This window comes from Rattus rattus, chromosome 14, assembly GCF_011064425.1.
Source record: "Rattus rattus isolate New Zealand chromosome 14, Rrattus_CSIRO_v1, whole genome shotgun sequence".
NCBI lineage: Eukaryota > Metazoa > Chordata > Mammalia > Rodentia > Muridae > Rattus > Rattus rattus.
The window spans coordinates 27,285,924-27,301,766 of record NC_046167.1 but is presented as its reverse complement, the minus strand read 5'-3'; positions in this window follow the sequence as shown (position 1 = coordinate 27,301,766).

The following is a 15,843-nucleotide window of genomic DNA, read 5'->3' as shown; positions in this document are numbered from 1 at the left end:
CCTTAAGCCACCATGGGCCCTCTGCAGCTGGAAGGACTAGAATTTCTCGTTTGTGTGGTGTTTTACTCCATCTGGTGAATCTACTGGGTTCCAGAGAGAAAGGTAAGGCATCAAAGTGTGGGTTTATGAGAAGTGCACCCCAAAAAGCCTGGGGAAATTGGAAGCTTGGAGCTGGCATGTTAGTGAGCCACCATGGGAATTTACTGAGCTAGGTGGAGAGATTTCAGAATTCAGGGTCAGAGAGTCTTCCGGACTGTCTGCCAGTGCCTTATGGCAGTAGAGTAGGATTACCATTTTTATATCTCAGGCTACAGAAGAGGACTTCCCACCTGAGTGAGCAAAGACAACCTTGAGGAAGAAGAACAGAGCTATAAATGGCACCAGTTACAAGGGCAACATGATGGTGAGAGGATGCACTGCTCTAGTTCCTTTCTTTGTCCAAGATTCCAAGGCAAAAGACAAAGATTGAGTCCAGGAGTTTGTGACCACTTTGGCAACATAGCATGACCCCATATTTCTTAGGGGAAGTTGTTTAAAATCTTAATCATTTATCCATCTTCTATCGATGCACAAGCACGCACAGATACACACACACACACAAATGTGATTGATTAATTAAATATATTTTATATTACAACTTTTTTATAAAATGATTAAAAAAATTCATGTTTGAATGTGCTTGCATATTTCTCTAGTAGTATCCATGGTGGTGGCAGTGATAGTCTGACAGTGGGAAGGTGACAAAAGAGTCTCAATAACCAAGAATCATGGGATTCAATTTGTAGTAGTTGAAGTCTGGGGACTCTTTCATACTGGTTGTTTTTATTAACATTTTGACAGAAAAAAAGTTCTGTTTAAAATAAAAGGTTAAATATTTGAGACTTTTTCTGGAAAAACCCTCATGCACATATTAGTCACTTGCTTATTCCAGTTATTTTTTTAATTACTGGTCTTGCAAAGCTTTTCTCATAAAGCTATTGTTCATTATCCAGTAGATGAGTGTTATTTTTGTTATATCTCTTAAATTCATGTATTCTCAATTTTGGAAAATTTATAAGGGTATGTGGTAGGGGAGCACATAAATGCCTGTGTGTGTGTGTGTGTGTGTGTGTGTGTGTGTGTGTGTGTGTGCATGTATACCATGTGTGGGTGCACATGCATGTAATAGTCAGAAGTCATCACTGACTTTCCACCTCAATGACTTTCCACCTTATTTTTAAGAAGCACTTATTTTTGGTGTATGTGTGTGTGCAGATGTGCACACATGTGAGAATGTTTCTGTGTGTATGCATATATGCGTGTATGTGTCAGCTCACAGAACAACTTTCAGTAATTTGTTCTGTTCTTCTACTGTGTGAGTCCTGGGGACCAAGCATAGGTTGTCAGGTTTAGTGGCCAGAGCCTTGACACCTGAGCTCTCTTGCTGGCTCTCTCCATCAGTTTCTAGACAAGGTCGCTCACTGAACTTGAAACTTGCCAATTTGGCTGGCTGACCACTGAATCTAAAGGATTTGCCTATCTCCAGTTTCCTAACACTGAGATTTTTTTTTATGTGCATCATGAAAACCTGCTTTTGCCCTGTGTATTATGAGTTCTTAACTCCAACTCTTATGCTTGAACAGCAGAGATGTTTCCAAACTGAGAATCTTTTTTATTTTTTCCATAAAAACACACTTATTCTCCAATTTTATGGTGGTCCTTGGCATCACGTAAAGAGCTGCTTGGACTATTAGCCTGTGTTGTGTGCTGTGACAATGTTTTCCATACTATTCTGATCCTCTGACTGCTCTGACTTTATCTGACTCTTCACCACAAGTCAAAGAGCAAGATGCCTATACTTAAAACCATGGCCAAAGTAAGCCTCCTTCACTACATAAATTATCCCATACTTGTTATGAAGAAGGAAAGCTGGGTAGCATATACATAAAGAAAAGGAATTTCTTTTATTTGTTTCTGTACTATTTACTTAGTGAGGCCAACAGAACATCTCTTTGACTTAGGCAGAGGTGGGAGGCTAGGTTGGTGTTAGAATGCTTTTTTGGTGGATGTAAGGCTCTCAGTTTGATCACAAATTATGGCCAACACACACACACACACACACACACACACACACACACACACACACACACACAGAGAGAGAGAGAGAGAGAGAGAGAGAGAGAGAGAGAGAGAGAGAGAGAGAGAGAGAGCCAGGAGTGTGCTCACACATGCATGCATTCATGCACATGTGTGCATATACACAACCAAACCAAATAAATCCAAAGGACTTGTAAGAAATCAAGCAACTATAACTATAATTTTGTACTTTGTCAGAGAAAAATATGATAAAATCGTTCAAATCTATATACCTTGGTTTTTATTTTTAAATGTGACTTTCAATGAATGTCTTGCATTGGGAATTGTGAGTGGCAGAGAAGGCTGGGTGTGCTCTAGTTCATGGGGCAAAACAATACTGTGTTGCCAAACTTGTTTCTTGTGCTTTGCTTTTTATTGAGGTCAGGATCTGCTATCATCATCATCCATAATCAACTCTTAGAAGAGTCAAGTTCAGTTCCTAACATTCTATAGGTGTCATGTGGCTTATAGTTTCTAATGTGAATATCTGGGAAATTGAAACAGTTTGGATCCATTTAGCACTGTAACCACATCTTTGAATTTTTTTTAAAGTATGTTTAGTCATTGACCATGACTTGGGATAGTTTGAGTTAGAATTCTTCCAACCTTCATCCTTCCTTGGTTCTCCTGTAGGGCTGGCCAGTGTTAGGATGAGTCAGCTCACTCTCTGTGCTTCCCCTTACTCTCACTGACAGCCACTGAGCAAGAAATGTGTTTCTGGTTATTAAATTGGAGCGTGACTGGCGATTTGAATATCTAAACTCAATCCGGTAAAATTAAATAATAGGCATTGATTTGATTTCTCTAAATGCCATCAACACAATGTTACCAAGCTCACCAGGTTATATGCAGCTAAGACATCTAGGCAAGGAGAATAACTTCTGCTTCCTGCTGTTAGAGACTGAAAAGACTTTGCAGTCTCAGCTCAAGGGCCTTATGGGGTCCTGTGGTATATTGATGACACCATATTTGCTCACTACTCCTTCATAGAAGTACTTACCTACTGGGTTTTTTGTGAGTGGTTTCAATAGGCTGTTTTAAGAACTGAGCAAACGACCAGTCAGACAGAGTAAGTTCTCCTGTTTAACCTGTGACTGTATCATTAATGATTTATAGGCTAACCCTTCAAAAAAATCTTAAAAATTCTGCACATATTTAAGGACACTCAGGTTATTCTGAAGTATACAGAAAGAGTCTCAAAAGAATTAAGTGTTGAGTCTGACATATAAGGAAATAAAACATTCAGTAAACTCACTCCGGGAAGTTATATTTAGTTAGTCGCAGCAACTACCTAATGTACTTTTTAAAAGACGCTCACACTAGTGACCTGTAAATGCAGCAAATTCTCTCTAATTTATAGGAGCAGAAGCAAGCCTTTGACCCTCATTCCCATAAGATGGAGAGGGAATCTCACAATCTGCAGGGTGCCACTAGTCTGTGTAGGCTCATTTTTAAAGGGATGCAGCAGTCAAGTTTCTATGAGCAGCGTTTAATACTTGGCATTTGCAGGGCACCTTCTAGTTTTCCTTCCAATGTTTTTGCAGTCTTACATTTATTAATATCTTGATCCACTTTCCCTTTTTTTCTAATCCTAGATTCATAACTGATATGTATTGGCTCATAAATATGGGTCTTGGGAAGTGAATTTAATACAGCTTCGATTCGAAACCATGTTATTTCAGTTGAGAAGGTCATTTGTCTGAGCACAATTTAACCAGTTCATAGAGAGGCTAAGACTGGAGGTTTGTGTTTTGCAAGAAACTTAAAAATCACATACCACATATGATAGAAGTAAGTGTGTGTGTGTGTGTGTGTGTGTGTGTGTGTGTGTGTATGTTCTTGTTCTTGTTTATTTAGGTGTATGTGTATGCAGTTACTCATGTAGGTACAGGTAGAGGTCTGAGGACAACTTTAAGTGCTGATTCTGTAGTCTGTTCTTATGAGATAGTCTCTCACTGATTTGGAACTTACAAAGTAGGCTAGGCTATCTTGTCAGTGAACTCCATGGATTTGTCTGCCTCTGTTTTCCAAGTGCTGAGATTACAAATATGTGCCACAGGAATGGGCTTTGGAACAAAGTTCGAACTCATGTCCTTGTGCTTGTTGGCACACATTTTATCAACTTAGCTATCTCCTCAGCTCCAGGGAATACTTTCGAAATTAAGTAGTTAACAAGTTTCCTTTCACTACAGCTACAATGATAATTTGCTTTGATGTAATGCTAACCTGAATATTTTCATCACAATTATTATTTTCATACAGACTTCTCTGAAAATTCTAAGTGGTGTCCATAAGCAAACTTGGAGTTGATATATTTGCTTAAAATAAGACATACACATAGATTTTGTAAGGTTTAAATAATAAAATCTAAATATTCTCTCTACATTCTCATCAGTGTTACCCATGAGTCCTCTGTGTAGCTACTGCACAAATAATAAACATCGAATTCCATAAAGGGTGCTCTTCCTGGAAATAGGCCTTCTTGATACAAACTGCTCAGGAATTAGAAAATAATTAGGCACATGGAATAATTTTCTCTTCTAACAAAGAAAGCAAAAGGAAGAAGTAGCAGACAGAACCATGCTCCTTATTGTTTGAGGCCCATTGCATTGCTTTTAAATGTTCACAATTTTTAAATTTTTAAAATTGTTGCCCCAATTCCTTCTACTAAAATCTTTCCCAAGATCAAGGGCACTGAACTAACCCAAGTGACCAGTCCATAGGAAAAAGCAATTTACTAGCAGAGCAGAAGACCCTGGGGAGGGCGGAACACAGAGCAGGGAGTTGGGAGTCACTGAGTATAGCTGGGCGGACTGAAATGAAAATACTGATGCTAAAGCACGTGCTTCGTAACTATGAGGACCTGTGCTTCATCCACAGCACCCACATAAAAAAAGCCAGGAGTGGTGAGCACTTGTCACCTCAGAGCTGGAAAAGAGGAGCCTAGCTGCCTGCCTGTTGGCACAGCCTAATAGGAAAGTTTCAAGCCAGGGAGAGATTCTGATTCAAAACCCAATGCAGTCAGCTCCAGACAGACCACGTCCAAGCAGCTCCTCTCTCTTTCACGTGTGTGTGTTCACACACGAGAACACTCATTCACACACGCAAACACTGAACGCTGAATGTAAGGGAAAGGAGGGGAAGATTGTCAGGCTCTGTGGCAGAGATGGAAGCAGGCCGGGCCATGTTTTCTCTGAATCTTCCCCTATCCACCCTGCAGAGACCTCAGTAATGAATCCCCCTGACAACCCCAGTTTAGTAGATTTCTGTTTCTCTCATCATAGATTGAGGAGCTCGCAGCTCTATCTGAAGTGTCCACAGACACTAGGATTTCTCTGCTTGGCCAAAATGGACAAAGAGACAAGAGGTGGGGTAGAAAGAGCAAATATTGATCTTAAAACCAAGCTCTTTGAAAAGACCCCTTAGAGGGCCATCTCAAGTCCCAAGACATGAAAGAGGTTGGTAAACACCAAGAAAAGATCACAAATCATATGTGGGCCTAACTCTCATCATTCTGGAGTTGTCTATGCTTTGCAGGTTTAAAAAGATTTGTAGTTAAAATATCTAGGAATGGTGGGAAATGGATCAATGAGTAATGTGCTTGCACCAAAAGCATGAGCCTCTGACTTTGATCTCCTGAACCAAGGTAAAAATTGGCATGGAGGCTATCCATGTTCTCCAGATCTCTGGATCTTCATCTGCAGAGATGGAGACTCACCTAGGCCTCTTTGATCACTCATTTTGAAGAGATTTAAGACAATAAGAGATCATATCTCAAAAATAAGGTGGGTAGGATCGGAAACTGTTCTCTGACCTCTACAAATATAGTTTATTTTCAATGTTCTAAAAACACCAATTGTAGTATTCAGCAGATTTTGATTATTAACAAATCCTCTGACAGATTCTTTTTAAGAATGTTGGAGTATATTTTGGGAAGTAGGAACACTTTCACTTTTTGAGTTGCCTACAGGAAAGTAAGTTTCTATCTACATGATGTTAAAGTCACTATGTACTATTAGTGCCAGTTGGTCCCTGTTTATTGGGAACATTTATGCACTTACAGTAATCGTATTCATAAACTGTTGTTCTAATGATGCTCCACGCCGGTTCACCAAAGTTCTCTAGTCAAAAATGCTAAAAAAGACTCTTATCATGATTAGGTTTTTATTTTTTAAACCAAACGTAACTAAAATGTCCCAGATGTGTGGGCATACCTGAACTGTAAAACAGAGATAAGCTGGTACAATTTCTGAACCCACCTATCAATGAAAAATTATTAAACCTTATTTAATGGAGGAAAATAGCATGATTTAACCATAATTAAAGATAGGTGATCCAATTAATTAGTTCTCTCTACTCTTCTTATGGATGTGATTTGGTAAAATGTATTATGCTAATCGCTTACTTTGATTATAGAAATTGGCTTCGATTTTAACAATTGGATATATTTTTTCAGAAGTAAGCTACGAAAATAGAAATAAATGTTGTTTCATGTTCAAAAGCCACTTAAAGAGCTTAAGTGAAATGTAGCATACTAGGCTGGTTGACATATCACTGTTCAGTAGCACAGAATTTCTTTAGTTTTCTAGAAGTTGGCTGTGACATATGGAGAGAAAGGGAAATTGAGAGAGAAGAAGACTTCATAATTTCCATGGATTACCATGGAATTAGATTACCATGGAATTAGATGGTGTGTCAGTGGCTTTCCATTCCTGTTACAAAATTATCTGATATAGTCAACTCAGAAAGATGAAGGGTTTATTTTCATTGCGTGTTTAGTTATGGTGGCTTTGGCTCCCTCATTTTGAGCCTATTACCAGGCAGAGCATCTTGTTGGGGAGAATGTTATGGAGCAAAAGTATCCACAAGAGGGTAAAGAACCTGAGGTCCCAAGATCTCCTTCAAGGGCATAACCCATTAATCCATCTTCCCTTTACCAGCCCCCATATCCAAGTATTCCTATCACCTCACAACTGAGGGTGAGGCTAGCAAAACACATGTGTCTTTGCAGGGATATCAATTGTCTGAATGATTATACATGGAATTTAAAGAATTCAGATAGTGTTTGAGTGGAATATGGAAGTAATTAGCAGAAATAATCTTGTTGAGAGGCTATGAAACTGAAATGTAATTTACTCAGATTCCTTTTCCCTAGATGAGAATTGAACAAAATTATGTGATCCTACCATACTTTCTGTGATGAGCCCAGGTCTGCATAGCATGTCCTAATAGATAATATCATACTCAATCACTTATAAATTAAGTTTTATTGGAATGCAGCAATGTTGATTCGTTAACATATTATATGTGGCAGACTTTGCACAGCAGTTATCTAGGGGGCGTAGCAGAGGATGTGTGATCAACAATCTACGTATCAACCACTTGGTCCTTTGTGCTAATGCATGCTTGCGGTCATTTGAAGGAGTTGGAGTAGGCTTGTTTCTCATGAAAATAGAAAGCGCGGTGACTGCAAAGGAACCTTAGCAGTAGAATACTTGCCTAGTATATGCTAGGCCCTAGATTTACTTTCTAGCACCACATGTGATAGGAAAGGAACAATAATACATTATAATCAATATAAAGTTAAATGCTATTTATCATTTTGAGAATTATGGTATTTGGAAGTAGAAAATTCAGCTTTGTGTTTTGTGAATTTTCTCTCCTCTGTGAAAACTGAGCTAAATTCTCTTAACTAGTTATTTTGACAGCAGGTAATCTTGCTGACAGGGTAAATCCACAAATGACAAAGACAGCTTCAATAGCATTTCTCTTTGTAACTCTGATTGGAGTTCCCAAGAAGCACAAATTAAGCACCAGATTTAACTGATCAGTTGAGTTGACACTGTGGTTTTTAAACCAGGGATTGTCGCCTGCATGAAATATCAGCATTAATTCTGTGCACAGGAATGCCCTCCCCCTTAGTTCTTCATAGTTTCTGGCCCAGGCTAGTGTCAAGATCCCTTTAGGTCTGAGGACTGGCCTTGGAGTTGGGATCAGAGGTATGAGCCATTATGCTGGTTTTACGCACTGATTGGGGATAAACTTGAGGTTTTATGCATGTTTGACATGGATTCTATCAATGGAGTCAAGTCTCTAGATCCCAGAGATGCCTTTTGCAGAAGCAAACTCACTCATCTGCTACCAGCAAATGTAAGCTCCGAGTCCTCCCTTTTGTCTCAGAGATACAGCCAATTCCAATTTGTCTATGGTCTCTTAGACCACACTCTTCTTATCTGTAAAAGGGAAGGTTAGTGGCTCCAACCCAGAAATGATTACCAAGCTCTCAGACCTGTGGTAGAATATTTCAGGTGGAATGCCATAGTGGCTGAGGGCAACTGTGAACTAATAAAACTAATCACCTACTTGAAAAAAATGACTTTCTATATGGACATAAGGAATGTGAGATTATTCTGGGAAATGGGATGCTCAAACTTCTCTCTCCACTTGATCTCCCTTGATCACTGTCTCTCTCCTTTCTTCTCCCATTCTCTACTCCTCCTCTTTCTTCCTGTCTATCTTCTTCTCTTTAAATGACAAGAGTATACTTTAATTCTTTCCTTTGCTAAGGCAGCACCTGGCATGTTAGCCCCAAACTCACGAGGCAGCTTTATTTCCTGACAGCAGCAGCGGAAAGCCTAGCAAGTCAAAACAGCAATCCTGCTGTCAGACAAGCATGTTCTTACCTGTGTCATCTCCAGGAAAGAAAGCAGGCAAATGCAATTGACTGTGGTTTTTGGAAACACGAGGAGGATAGAAATGCATCTTAGTAGAGCATGAAGCAAATGACAGATGCACAGGAGCCAGGTCTGGTTCTGCCTTGTTCCCAGTGTCTTAGTCACCTGCTATGACATCATATTTATGTTCTGTCAAAATAGAAAGGCAAATGTTAAAGGGGCCATGGGTGTTTCAAGGGTCCAGAGTGAGACCGGAGAGTGATACTCTGAAGAAAGCTCCAGTGGCTGTGGTTTAATTAAAGAATAATTGAATGGTTGTGAACCACCATACAGATGCTGGGAACTGGACCCAGGTCTTCTGCAGGGGCTCTATTCCACTGAGCTGTTTCTCTAGCTCCAAAGACATGTTCTTAAAGATATAATTACTACCTACTGCTTTGTAGTCCTGTTTATATTAAAGTGAATTCTTTCTCTGCAGTTATCTTTTAGATCAGTTAGTAATTATTTATCTTTGCAGAAGATTTGGGGAAATGGTCTAATTATAAATCAAACAGATAGACAGTCTGACCATCCTTGGTTTCTGATATAGCACAGTCAGTGGATATAGCACAGGATCAAAATCTACACAGGAGACCTGGACTCAAAACTATACAGAAATGAATATGTGGTGCATACCTACAATCTCAGCACTCTGGAGAGGAAAAAGCATGAATATCAGAAGTTTCTCATCCTCAGCTATGTTTGAGGTCAGTCTTGACTGTGTGAGATCCCATTTCAAAACACAACAACAACAAAACCCAGTTAAAACTATACTTAATCATTGTGACATGATGTTCCTTGTCCCAAGCCAACACAGGGAGGAATTATAACCATCAAGGGACAAAAACAAAAGATGATCTCTGTATTTAACTAGGTCAAATTAGTTACAATCAAGATGTCAGACATACAATTATGCATTGCCATGTTTGACTTTTTATGTGCTCTGTGGGCTTGAAGTCAGGTCTTCCTGCCTTGGTAGCAAATATTTACTTCCTGCGCCATCTCCTTATCCCTCTTCTTCACTGTTATGGCATTATTCCAGGCCCCAGAGTGCATCATGTACTTCAGCGGTAATTACTTGATAACCTCGTTGTCAGATTGAATAAACAAAGGAAACATCCTTCATGCAATCGCACACATTTTAGTGGGAAGGAATGCTTTAAGAAAGTTTCATTTACATTTTAGTCATCATGCAGTTTTAGTTCTTTTTCGGGATATGTACAATATCACATGGCTTGAAATTACAAGATCTCTCATTCTTTAAAATTTCTCAATGCATTAAATACGAGCAAGCACTAATGCCATTGCTCGCTCATTGCCATCGAATGTCCTATGTCCTCCTTTGAATTTTCCCTATTTCAAGCAGTAGACAGAGAAAAGGGGGGAAAGGGTCCTTCCTTAACACAAGAATCAGTTTCAATGGACTGGCTTTATTGGCTAATCTGGCTCACTACTTAGTTTTATATACTGCACACAGTGCTGGCCAGTTTTCTATGGCTGTTCTTCTCCACATGGGTAGAGGAGTTGCTACAAAGATTCCCAGATGGTAAAGCCTAAATAGTCACTGCATGGCCCTTGGCAGAAGACATCATTGCATTTGTACTTTGAGCAGCCAGCTGAGCTAAGCATGCGCTGCAGGGCATGGTTCAGTTTAGCCCAGGCTCTTAGATTTCTGCTTGCATTGAATTGCTAACTTCTGAGGTTACTCCTGGGGTTTTACATTTCAGATGAGAGATGGCGTTAACCAAATCTGTTCAATTGTGATGTTGTTAAAAATAACTTTTCCTGAAGTCGTTGTGGGATGGACATAATTTATCTTCACATGTTTACAATCTTCGTCACACATTGTAATTTACGGTACATGTTACTGGCTGTTGAAAAATCAACTGTTTACTCTGGTTGACAGCTGTTGTCAATGGTCCTCGTTTATGCTCCCACAGTTGCAGCTGTTTGAGGGACTAGCAATAAGGGAAATTAGGCAGTGTTTTGATTTGCTTCATTTACCCCCTCAATGTGTTTTTGTCCAGAAAAACTAATTTTATGTCCATCTTCAACTTCCCACAAAAAATAACTTGAATTTTTCTTTTCTTCTAAAAGCTTATATATACACCATACAATGCTATGCTATAATAGTGTAAAAGCTTTAGTGGAGAATAATAGAAACAATCTCAAATTTTACTAAGTGTCATTGATCAAAGTATGCCTGGCTGATGCCCTCACCACAACTAACTTGGTGGGTGGTAGGAAAAGATAGATTGGGATTAGTTGTTAGACAACTATAATTTTATATAATAATTTCAAAGACTTGGGCCACTCTAAATGAAGCAGAACTATAGTTTCTTCCCGCAATGCATGGTAGAAATGTTGAGATTCAATTAGTAATTGTCACCATAAAAAAATGGAGCAGGCTTCATATATGAAAGAGTAATACATCAGAAAAGAAGCATGATTAAACAACCCAAGGGAAGTGGCAAAGATCAGGGTGGGTGTTTTAGAAACCAAGTGTATGTAGAAGCCTATGTGTCCATACAACACTATAGGCATCTCCTGCAGCAGATGTCTGGCTGAGAGATGGGGCTCTGAACTTAGTCTGGAGAGGAAGCTTAAGGGGAATAAAGAGTGATAGAAATCATAACAGTAGAAGCATAGATCTCATTTCCACATTCACACTGTTAAATATATGTTCAACTATGTTTAAGAATGGGAGCCAATGTTGGGAACACAGAAAATAGAAACTGAATCAGAGGTTCTGCAAGCAACCTTCCAAGGACTCTATCTCACTTTAACACATATGGACTCTTTATCATGTATGGCCATCCATGAACCTTTGTGAGTCAGTTTTCTCCTCCCTTTTTACTTAACCAATGTTCATTATGCATTGCTTGGCTATGGTAGCTATGCAATGGATAGTCTTGAGTAAACATCATTAACTTTCTCTACTACAAAAATTACAAGAAAATGACAACTCACCTATGTAGGACACATGGCACCGAGCACATGTATTATTTTTAAACACTAAATGATCTAAGTAAAAATTGTAGAAAGGTACAAGAAAGGGTCTGTGGAGATGTTTCAGTGGCTATAGCACTTGCTAGACAAGTTCAGATCCCCAGACTCGTGTAAGGCCAGACATGGTAGTGCAATTCTGTAATCCTAGTATCCTACAAAAACAGGGAAGAGGAAGACCAGCACCTATGTCATTATTGTCCCTGGTTAGCCACCCTAATCTATTAGGGTTCTAGGCCACTGAGACACCTGATTTCCAAACAAAACCAACCAACCAAACAAACAAACCAAAAACCCAATATTGATGGCTACATCTGAGGCTGACCTCTACATTCAAATACACCTATCTGAATACACATGTACAAACATACAAACACATACACACCTTAGCTCACTAGGAGAAATTTGTCAAGAGTCACAACAACCAACACTTTCCAGTAAGTACAGAAGAGAAAAAACAAGGATTTCAGAGTGGCAGATGACTAATGTGAACGGTACTAGAAAGCAAACCACAGACTTTCAGAAAACAAGTTCCAGTGTACATGATTACCAAATGAGGAGTCAGATAAGACAAGATCTTCTTCCTGCTGAGAAAAAGCATAAAATCATCAGGAAAATTGAACAAGATTTTTAAAATATATCTTTTCCATAGCTTATTTTCAGAGGCTAAAATGGATATTACTGACAGAAGGAGGATCAGATGACAGACAAATTTCCTCTTTAAACTGATCAAAGCTTTGTGAAAAACAGCTTAAAGTTTCAAGGCACGTCCTTACTCCAGACATTCTTTTTGTAGGAACTTCTCTTTTGGGAAAATCCCCCAACATCTCACATGTGCAAACATGTACAGTAGCATTTTCTACTGCTTGAAAAAGTTTGAGTGAGTAAAGACAGAGAGCAAATACCTATGAGAAATCTAAGTGTTCACAAATAGTTTGACAAACAACTTTTAGCCTGCGTTCTAGCAATGACCAATTCCACAGTCACCAGATGTGGAATGACGTACAGATTGCAAATAGAGCACCGTCGAAACCCCTCCTTGTCTGTATGGAAGTGAAATAGCTCATGCACAGATGTTATAAACATTCTAGTGTTTAATATTGCACACAGATTACAGAGGGACATCATGACCTAACTTATAAGTTGAGACTATAACCCCAGTGCACACAGTGCAACTGTATTTGACTGCAGAGCCCAAGATATAACTGACTTTGAATGAGGGCATTGGGATGAGATTTGCTGTAGTCAAATTGACGTTCCTAGAAATTGGAAAATGAAGCTACAATAGAAATGCTGGACTTCTGGATAGGACAGTGTAAGAAAATAGAGAAGGTAGTTACATAAGAACCAAGAAGGCGGCTCCAAAGGAAACCAATCCTACTTAAACTTGACACCAGGACTGGACACCTCAACCTTGGACTTCCAGTCTCCTAAACTGTGCTAAAATAATCCTCCATGTGTCAGACAAAAGTTAAGATATTTTGTTACACCATGCTTAGCAACCTGCCATTGTGTATAAATACATGTATGCTATATAAGGATGTATGTGTGTGTGTGTGTATGTGCAACATATATATAATGTTTCAAGTATATTTTAAGATTATGTGGTCTAGAGTTTTAGAAGAAAGAGGAGGAGGAGGAAGAGGAGGAGGAAGAGGAGGAGGAGGAGGAGGAGGAGGAGGAGGAGGAGGAGGGAGGAGGAAGAGGTTGAACAGGCTATAGTAGAAAGTTGGCAAGCCACCTTTCTCCAATTGAAGTTCCTGCTTCCAGGTTCCTGCCTCGAGCTCCTGCCCTGATTCCTCTTAGTGGTAGACTGTGAACTGAGAGCTGTGAGGGTTGTTACTAAACCCCTTCTTTTTCAAGTTACTTTTGGTCATGATATTTCATTTTAGGCAGTAGAAATCTCTACTAAGACAGAAATTGTTTCTTGCTTTATGGAGTACTGCTGTGACATAGGTGGCCGCAGTTGGTTTGGGTATGATTATGAAGGAACTTTGGAGCTTTGGGCCAGAGAAACCATTCAGTGTTCCTGACTTACTGAGCTGTTGTGGAGAATAGATGTGAGAGGAACACAGTTGATGGAGGCCTGGACTGCGAAGCATCAGAGAGACGTTTGAGGCTTCCTTAAGACTCTGTCAAGTCTGTTGGACATTTGGAATTATAATTCTGTGCTTTGTTTCCGCTGGGGTTGGATTATCAGCTATAATTAACAAGTAGCCAGAAACATTGAAGTGAAACATTTTTGTCTGTGGGACAACTGATTTGGGTCAGTTGGAGCTGAGAAACCATCTCTGACTAAGAAGATACCAGCATTAATGGGAAATGTTTCCTCAAGGTCAGTCAGTACACATAAGCTATGGGGAAAAGCTGTATGTTGAATTGTCGTGTTGACATGGTAATGTGTCAAAGTCTCCTACTGTAGTTCTGACTTTGAAGTCATGAAGAGGTTATGGAAAGCAGGCAACACTAAGCACTATGTGACAGGACTTGAGTCCCTAAGGAGAGTCCAGGAAAAGCCATTGGTGAAAATGCAGTCTCAGTTACAGTAGAAGGCTCAGGATGGAAGGGGTCATGTAGAGAATTGAAGCTTGGCACCAAGTGGCAGGTACAGAGTACCTGAAGAGAGCCCAGGAACAGCTATTGGTAATGATACAGCTCAGCTGCAGTGGATGCCATTTTGGAGATGCCAGTAGTATGGGGAGTGACCAGCCACCAAGAACAGTAGTAGCTATGGAGTGGAGCTTGCCCTAGCCTATGAGGTGCACTATGTGTATTATTTGTGAGTCTGTGAGAGGTACTATGTATGCAGTGGCAAGCCCTTTGGGGCTTGAAAGATGGTGAGTATCAGAAGTAAGTCTGACACTGTGGGACTCTGGTTTTGCTTTCTTCTGAGTGTGACCCTGTTTATTTCGTCTTAGAGTGAGAATACTTAATTTATTTTACAGGATCACATAATTAGGGGAGTTTAAAAGAGACCGGATGTTTTAAAGAACTCAAAATTTTTAAGTACTTAAAAATGCAAAGACTGGAACTTTTAAAATTAGAGTGTTTTATATCGTCATATTAATATAATATTACTTTAACATGAAAATGTTGGGATAACAGGGAAGGAATGGTTATGGTTTAATAGTTACCTGTTTGTATGTCGAATTGACAAGGGATCAGTTGGTTTTTAGGTTTTGCTTCATTTTGTTGTCAACTCACTGGGAAGAGGACCCTCAGACGAGAAGATGCATCTATGGAACATATTCTTGGTTACTGATTTATGTAGGCAAGCTCAGCCTACAGGAATGGTGTCACTCTTGGGCAGCAGGTCCTGCATCGTTTAAGCTGACCAAGTCATAGGAACAAGTCCATAATCAGCATTCCTTTATTGCTTCTGCCTCAGTCCTTGCCTCTGGGTTCCTGCCCTGAATTCCTGTCCTGACTTCTATTTGTAGTGAAGTTTGACCTTAGATTTGTAAGCTGAAATAAACCCTTTCCTCCCTATGCTACTTCTGGTCACGATGTTTGATAACTGCAATAGAAACTTAAGGACAAAGCCCAATATCCAATGGGTTATGATTGTTTTTTGTTTGTTTGTTTGTTTTACAACATATCATTTCACCTCACACATAAATGACAGGAGAAAGCTATTGACAGAGACTTACTAACATACTTTCTAAAGACCTAGTCTTAATTCTGTGTATGTAGAAGGCTTTCAGGTGCCTTTAGAGACTAGAGGTCCTTAGATTTGAAGTTACAGGTGAATTGGAGCTGCCTGGTGTGTGCTCTTAACTGCTAAGGCACCCTTCAGCCTATCTGTGGGTTTAACAGACTTACGTGAACTGAGGAGTTCCTCATGGAGCTGGATAGTCTGCATCGATGTGAGTACTTGGCACTGTATTTTGGGATGTGCCTTCTGTCCTGTCTAGGGCACAGGACCATTGTTTGGCAGCTCAGTGTGCAAAGAATTATTAGACTCTTCCCATTCTCCAAAAAAGTAAGATAGATTGCTGGTGTCTTTAAA